Below are 9,648 nucleotides of genomic sequence, written 5' to 3' on the forward strand. Positions count from 1 at the left end.
TAAATAGTTTCTCCTGTAAATTTGAAGAAATCCGTTCGGGCAATATCGCATATTTACCAAAACAACATAAATTTTGTGACTGAAATATCCCTTTAACTATTATAGCTTTTTCTTGAAGGTATCTAAAATTTAATGACAAAATATTGTTACGTTCCCCGGTTTATTCTCAATGGATCTACTTACTTTTATTTCTCGACGGCGATCATGAAACTTATCAGCCTACTTTGAAGCCCTCAGGTTGTGGGAAATCAGATAAGGCGTAAACCTTACTAACTCTCGCACACAAAAAATATATTTACGGTAGATGTCAGTTAATGTTAATATATTACACTTGCACTCGCAATTAAACTCCTTAAAATTGTATTAAGATCATAATTGTTCTTGACTACACAAATTAACACATTCACATTTCCAAAATCACTTCCATTATCCAGCAACATTCATAATATCTCTCACCTAACAACCCACAATCAAATGTTTTAAGGTTAGTCCATAACCATAACAGACTACCCAATTGAACAAAACAAATTACGTCATCATAGACAATTAACATATTAAACACTTAAAATGATACAATAAGTGGGTGCGTATCAATATATTGACTATTCTGTTGGAGATTTATCTCTAAAAAACTAACCATGTATCTTTCTTTTAAATTTCTTTATATTCGCATATAACAGAACTTTTCTGTTGCTCATTTTGTAACTTCATTTGTTTTTGTATAACTTCAGTTGTTTATTTAGTGCATATCTAATGCTATGGTAAATCTGAAAATGGCGTTGAGCTTGTGTTCGGCTAGGAGGTTTTTCGGATCGTGATTGTGTTATCCGGTTTTTATTTCGTAGTTATTACGTGTTTGACTATAAAATACCTCTTGTGAGGTATTCGAAGTGAAAATTAATTTGGATTTATTAACTTAGTGTGTGTATTTGTGTAAATAAGAGTATAGTAGTGGTAACGATAAACTGACTCACCTGAACGCTATTAATCAGTGTAATGGGGGAAGAAGCAACCCTATGTGCTGCTGATACCCTATTAGCATTAAGCGGTGGTGAAACTCCCGTCTTTCTACAGACTAATATATCAAGAGTGAATGACGAGGATGCTATCATGAAAGGGGAGGAAGAAAAACAAGAACATCGTGCAAAAAAGAGATCGGCGGATTCAGAATCAACTGCCCAACCAGATAAAATCATCCGATCGAACGAGAATGAAAATTCTCCATCACGACAGTACACATATGACAATGCACAATCAGGTCCATATATAGTACTGTTAGAGGGAACAGGAAAAAATATAGAAAAACTGTCCGGTGGCAGTTTAGGGAATAAATTTCGAAAGGCAGGACTAGACATAGAATTGATCGAACAGTGTGGTAAAAATAGAGTCCGTGTGACTTTTCCAAATGCAAAAGCTGGAAATGCTTTCACACAAAACGAAATGTATCACAAAGATTTACAGGTTCCAGCTAGAATTCCTCAAGCTCTTGTACAGCGAGACGGTCTTATTTTCGGAGTTGGCATAGATATCAGTGTACAAGACATTATGGATGGAGTGCAATCGGCGATCCCAGTCATCAGCGCGAGGCGTATGCAGAAGAAAGTATGGAATAATACGGGTTCTTTCGATCTGAGAGACACAAAATTAATATGCCTAACCTTTCAGGGTAATATCTTACCAGAAAGAATACTAGTAAACAGTGAAATTTTCGAGGTCCGACCTAGAACGAGGTCTGTCTTACAATGTCAAAACCGTTTCCGTTATGCGCATCAAACTAAGAACTGCCGTTCAAAAGCAATCTGCGTCAACTGTGGAAAAGAAAAACATGGAGATTCCTGCACAGAAGTTCCTATTTGTGTCATATGTCGAGGTAATCATAAAGCTACATCCCCAGATTGCCCTCAACGACAAATAGAACAGCAAATACAGACGCGGATGGCGGAGGAAAACTTATCTTATTTTGAAGCTAAGGCAAAAATATTGGGGACATATAAACCACCTCTAACCAGAAGAGACATTTTGGCACCTCCATTAACTGCTAAACAATTTCCACCGCTCCCCTCTCACGCTGAGGTCATCCAATGTACAATGGCAAGTCCATTAATATCTGTGACAACTAGAGAGTCAATAAATCCTAAAATAGTTACATCCTCGCAACCCTCAATGCGAAAACAGAAAAATCACACGAGCGTGAGCAAAGATGGGCTGCACTCACGTAGAAGTAATACATGGACACGAGAAACTCCAAAACCACCTAAAGAGCTATTTTATGAATCTTCATCACTTGACAGTTTATCCGAAGACGAGGAGAATACGCCATCACCCCCAATTGGACGAAATGCACAACCCCAGTCTGGATCTAACCACATTGAGCAACATCCACATGAGCATAGATCATCAAATAGACAGATCATTTCAAATCCTCCGGCGGAAAATCTTCAGGCACTGTATAAATCGTTAATGCAAACTTTGCCAGAGCTGTGGTCGGCACTAATAAATATATCAGAACTTAGAAGACAACAACCACTACTTAAACATATTCATGAGCTAACAGGGAATCTCTTGACTGTTTTACAAAACTTAATTTCATAAATCCAGGAATCAAAGGGGAAAAAATTAATAGTATATTGTAGGGAATGGAATTTTTAATTCAGTGGAATATAAATAGTTTTTCCGCACGTAAAATCGAATTAAATAAACTAATTGAGGAATCCCATCCTTTAATTCTCTGTTTACAAGAGACTAAAGGAAAGCAATACGAGAATTACAATCTAAAATATTATAATACTATAGGTCCGCCATTTCAACACAATGAAAGAGGTGTGAGCATACACATTCATGAGAGTGTGGCCCACCAAACTCTTTTTCTATACCCAAAAATTAATATAGTAAACAGATATCATGTAGAAATCATAGCAGTGCGCATAAAAATACAAAACTTTTATTTCAGTATTATTAATTTTTACATACCTTCGAATTCGTTATCTCAAAAAATACAACTACAAGATTTTCAAGGTATTCTGGACAATATTCCAGGCCCTTATATTTGTGTAGGAGATTTTAACGGGCATCATCCAATGTGGGGCGGTTCACGATCAGATCATTTAGGCCAGATTTTAGTGGACTGTATAGAACATAATAATTTTATCATACTTAATGATGGTTCCATAACACATATTCCTCGATCCGGAAATAATCCTTCTGTGATAGATCTAACCATAGTGTCTGATGAAATTTTCCCCCAACTTACCTGGTTTGTGGATGAGGATATGCGTGGAAGTGATCACTTACCCATACATGTTCAAGGAAGATTTATGTATAATGTACAGATCCCGCGAAATACACCTCTCCTTAGACGCTGGAAAACTAACCTTATTGATTGGTCATTGTATTCCACAACAATTGACTCCTTGATATTATCAGAAAATTTACGATCTAATACTGATATCTCGTATTCTCAATTTATACAACTAATTACAAAAACTCTGGATATCGTAGGTGTACGTTCAAAAGGGGAAGATACACATAGATTCCCACAATTATATTGGTGGACACCAGAATGCGAGACTGCTAAACAGAACCGTAAACGTGATGAGAAAACATTTGCTAGCAAACCCACAATTACCCACAAAATTGCCTGGAAGAGAAGTCAGGCTCTTGCTAAAAAAGCTTTCAAAAAAGCCAAAAAAATAGCCTGGATAAATTATTGTAACTCTTTAGGAAATGCTGAACCTATAAAACTCGTCTGGAAAAAATTTAATTCTTTAAGACACCCGAAACTAAGCAGGAAACAGACAATTGATGTAACCTGGCAAAATGAATTTCTCTCCATGATTGCGCCTCCTTCAGTAAATATAGAATATCAACCTCCTCTGGTTCCACAACAAATTTTTACAAGAGAGTTTCCAGCTGTGACTGTCATAGAATTACATAATATACTACATAGAGTTAAAAATTCAGCACCAGGAATGGATGGAATTCCATACCAAGCTATAAAGAGCTTACCTAAAAGGGGATTTGATATTTTAGTCGCTATATACAATAAAACATATACCGGGGGTAGTATACCTTCAGAATGGAAAACACATGTAGTAATTCCTATATTAAAGTCGAATAAACCACCATCAAATGCCCGTTCCTACAGACCAATAGTTCTAATTTCAGTATTGGAAAAATTATTCGAACGCACGCTACAAAAACGTCTTATGTGGACTTTAGAAAAACAACGATTCTTTCCCCCTACGCAAATTGGTTTCAGATTACAACATAGTAGTCAAGATGCCATTGCAATTCTCAACGCTGTAATTCAAAATAACATTGTTATGAATTCCTATTGTTATAGTTTATTTATCGATGTGGAAAAAGCCTATGATGCTGTACCACTGATGCAACTTTGTCAATTACTAGAAAGAATAGATACGATATCTCCTATGATTCCCAGATTAATTTGGAATTTATATGCTGATCGAAAATTTTTTGCCTGGTTTCAAAATTCTATCCAGGGGCCTAGATTCACAACTACAGGAATTCCACAAGGAGCTCCACTCAGTCCTATACTATTTAATATATACACATAGTCTCTACACAATGAACAATTGGAAGATTTTGAACTTATTCAGTATGCAGATGATTTCTGTTTTTACAGAATTACTCCACAAGCAACACAGGGATTAATAGACATGACACGTTTAATACATAAACTTCAAGCATGGTTTTATGAAGTAGGTTTATCTTTCAACCTTAATAAATCTCAAGTTATGATTTTTAATTCTCGTAGCCAAAATGTATTTCCTAATAATATTAATCATATTTCTGACATCCCAGTAAATATTTAGGAATTCATTTCGATCGTAAAAATAATTGGAAACTGCATATAGATTATTTAATAAATAGAGGGAAATCTGTCCTAAACATTCTTCGTGGATTGGCAACTACTAAGTGGGGCAGTCAACCCACAATTATGTTACTATTTTACAGAAACTGCTTTCGTTCCTTATTTGAGTATGCGGCTTTCAGTTACGGTGGTGTGTCCTCAAAACAGTTACAAAAAATTGATGTACTACAACGCAAAGCATTACGAATTTGCTCTGGATTGATGAATTCTAGTCCAAACGTAAGTGTTTATATGGAAAATAGAGAGATGGCTCTATCTCATCGGCGCAAACAATTAACAAATAAATTTCTTTTTCAAACCTGGGAGAATCATAATCATCCATTTAATTTGCTATTTGAAACACAAAAACAGTGGGCAATTATGAATGTTATAGATCCGATCAACCCGAAATTTTATTTTCTTCATTGTTATTGTATGGATCCTGACGCGTACCAAAATTCTTTCACATATCATTCACCTCCAGTATATAAATTAGATTTGCCTCTTTATGCTCAGGCTAACGTCCAATTTTTAGATCATGGTCAGCACGCTCGGTATAGAGAAATATGGCCAGATTTAATTTTCATATATACTGATGGCTCCAAAAAATTTCAGGATGTAGGTTGTGCGTTTTATATTCCTGAAATGAATCAACACCAAATATTTAGGTTACCAGCAGACACTACAATTTTTACAGCAGAATGCTATGCTATTTACCGTGCATTAACTTATTCCATACAAAATAACTATAAAAAAATACTCATTCTAACAGATGCGTTAAGTGTCTTACAGGCACTAACATCATCATATCCTCAACTATGTCGTCAATCTATTTTCATTATATTGATTATACAATTAACTCAACAAGCACAATCCAAAAATATTACTGTTCAGTTTACATATGTCAAGGCACATCACATTAACCAGAGTAATAATATGGCAGATATGTACGCTAAGAGAGCAAGGGATTTACCTCAAATATCTTTCATCAGACTCCCTTATACAGATCTATTACCTAGAGTTAAAATAAAAATAAAAAATCACTGGAAAATTTGGTGCAAGGAACAATTGACGATGGTAGGTCATACATATAGATGGCTGGCGGAATTTGATGCAAGTCAACCATGGTTCCACAGATGTCCTCTTCCAAGACAGGTTATAGTTTTTATTAATAGATTGCGAACTGGTCACGTACGTACACCAGCACATTTAGCGAAAATAGGTATTATACATCAACAAAATTGTACATGTGGTAAAGATAATCCAGATGCCCAACATTTATTTTTGGAATGTGATCAATTCTCTCAACAACGAAACATATTATATAAAAATCTGATAAGATTAAAAATTCCATTTCCTATATCTTTACTTTCTCTTTTATCTGATTTATCAATACCAATTATTTGGATTTTATATGGATACGCTCGAAAATGTCAAATTGAATTATAAACAGAACATAGAATGTAAAAGTGTAAAAATTGAAGATTGTTTAGTGTCATCTGTTGCGTATTGTAAGGAAAAGTTGTGTAACAGAAATCCCATACCACAGACTAATGATGTCCCATAGTATAAAATACAGAAACATTGGCCAAAGTCGACAGTGTTTTGTCTGACAGGGTCAGAAGAAGAAGAAGAAGAAGAAGAATCTAATGCTATAAGAAACGTGCACTTCTATTGCTCAATTCATTCTCAACGCGGTGCGTTGTTACCGCCATATCTTTGAACTCTGCACTTTTCAGTGTTCGTGGCAACAGCCGAAAACCATCGCGTCGCGGACAATTGTGGATAACGTAGCCCTAACCTGGCAACGTTTTATTCGTGGAATTTCAGTGAAGTGCAGTGATATGTAATTGATTATGATAGGAACATTACAGAGCTCGATATCATTCATTCGAGAACTAGCGGCATGTTATTGTAACACCGGCTTCCAAAGTCGTGTAAACAGTTTCCCTAGGCAGGAGCGCAGGAAAGTGTAATTACGTTTTGTGTACATACAACGTTATAGTTAATAGTAAGTACCTGTATTTTTTTTTACACCTCGTAAGAAGACCGCGGCGAACTTAACTCTATAGTGATATAATCCATTCCGGGAAATACGCTTACATATTTGGGTCCTACCGGGCAGGATCCGCACTCATTTTTTGGTCCTCATCGATCAGGATCCTCATGCATAAGAATTTCAGTACACACTCCATGAAACGTAAAAAGAAAAGAAAGTCCTCAGGGCTGGTACAAGGGAGATGCATCAATTCTTAAAGTCAGATTCAATAACAACTTAGGTGTCATTCATTGCATAAATCACAAATTTTTGCTCGCTGTTCATGCTTCGTTCATGTGCAATCAAAATCTTTACATTTTAAATCATTCATGGACTCATTATACAAATTGTTTCCAAATAGTCCTCAAAACCAAAAAGATTAGGAAGCAACCACTACCAATTTGAGCGTACAACCAACCAACAAAAACATACCTTTCACATTCGATTCGTTGCTTCTTCTTTTAAGAAGTATCTGCTGTGGTGTCAGACTTTCTTGCTTTTGTAGAGGTTTTGCACAGTCGAACCAATACCAAATCTTACGATCTAGAGATCACCAAGGTTTCCCTGCTGAAAAGTATGCAGCCGTGTAGATTAAAGTTGAATACCTCTTCTTGTGTATGCTTTTTTGTTCTCTTAGAATATAAATATACAGGGAGACTGTGTAACAGATTGTTTACAGAACGTTCCGGGAAGAAAGAAGCAAAAGGAATCGAAACACCCCTTTTGAAATAATAGACTGAGTCCAGTACACAAAGGGAAGTAAGCGCTCGTGGATTTCCGCGCGCAGTAGTTGAAGCAGTTGGCGCGGAGAAGTTACAGCAGTTGGCGCGGAGATTTTGACTGGAAGGTGGTCGCGCAATTTAGTGCTCTGTCTATTGAGTTTTGCATACCTCCGGTAACATTTTCTTCTGGCGAAGTGGTAAAGTAGTCTCTTCAGTCGGAAGACCACGCTAGTCCGCCGTTGTTTGCAAAGGCACAAGAAACGTTAAAAAAAAAAACACAAAAACACAGAACTTACGTTTTAACATATGAAATCAGAATCTATTTATCTTGATTATCCAATTTAAAAAGAACCAAAGTTGTACATCATAACGAAACTCACAAAAAGAAATCACAGTAACCTCACAATCTTTCTCTCATACACTTCCATTAATCTCGTAACTTCCATCCAAGATTCATATCTATCAGGCCGGATGGTGTATTCAACACTCTGTTCATACGTCCGGGAAGCGTATTTCACATGTGCACATTGAAATAGAGATTGGGGGCGTGGTTTGTGCATGAATGCTCCCTATTGGCTAGCAGACTGTCTCAATGATAATCGATTGTATGATAGGAAACTGGCATTCTTTTCATTGACTAGTGAGAACACTTTTTGTAAACCACAGACAACTATACCCCAGCACAAGCAGAACAATCTAGTCGGGGAAGACAACGTACTCGAATAGTAATCAATACTCGGAAAGCGAATGGACTTTCTTATTGGAAATATTAAAGGAAATAATTTTAAAAATGTTACGTTTGATGAAAATTCTTATACAATTACTAAATATATTGGGTCATTTTCCGGTTTTCGTGAGATGCAAGCAAGAAATATTTTGAATTAAATGTTTAAAAAAAAACATTAAAAAATCTATCAAACCCTTGTTTAGCGCCAAAACATTAATTTTGACTGTATAAGCGCGCGCCTATTTGTTTTATAAAGAGTTATTACAAACCAGATATAACAACACAAAATGAAAGGAATGGAGTTTCAATAAAGAAGTATAGATGGCAGCACAAGGCAATTGAATGTAAAATAATCGTTGGAGGATAAGTATCGATTTAGTGAAAGTGAAGCTGTAATAGAAACACGTAGAAAAATGAAAGCAATGTATTAAAGGTAGATAATAGATGGGAAAGGAAAATATAAGTGGTTTTCAGCTTTCAACAAGTTCAAGACTATAGTCAAATTGTAAGGCACGCCATAGAAATACTCAACAAAGTAGAAAAAAGACCAGCCAACCAGAAACTTCTCCTTTACAAACCACGTCTCCAATCTCTATTTCAATGTGCACATGTGAAATACGCGTCCGGGAAGGACATGTCAGTAATTATGAGTATTGTTAAAATTTTTACTAAAAAGAGTTTCAAAAGAAGATGTGCATGAACTAGGATAGTGGATGGGACTTTTGGGCTACAAATGGCTCTAACATGACATTCAGGACGAGATCATTGATATATTAGGGAGATCTGTTTTGCGCTCCGTGGTAGGAGATATTAAAAGTCGGGAATATTTTGCTATTATGGTTGACGAAACTTGTGATATATCCATCCGTGGACAATTAATATTCTGCATTAGAGCTGTGAATAAAAATTTTGATATTTTTCAGGAATTCATGGGCTTTTATGAGATTCCGAACACTGAGGCCAAAACTTAAAAAAGGGAGAGAGTGAGTCATTCATTCATTTATTTCAGTGATCAGAGGCACCCCCCCCCCCATTCATTTTGACAAGTCGGCGCCCCTGATACTGACACACTTAAAAAAAATACCTTTGCAAGTTTTAGGAACATGGTGTAATAAGAAATTGACAGTGGTCGAGGAATCTACAGGTATTGCTCTAAGCATTTCATCAGTAGTAGATAGTAATATTAAAGAGCTGCAGAAATTTAAACATAAAAACATGTTCAACTCACCCCGGTCTCCCCTTCAGATTAAAAAATTGACAGACGCAAGATGTTTGTGTTCAGACTCTC

The sequence above is a fragment of the Lepisma saccharinum genome, chromosome 20 (assembly GCF_977018435.1).
Source record: "Lepisma saccharinum chromosome 20, izLepSacc3.1, whole genome shotgun sequence".
NCBI lineage: Eukaryota > Metazoa > Arthropoda > Insecta > Zygentoma > Lepismatidae > Lepisma > Lepisma saccharinum.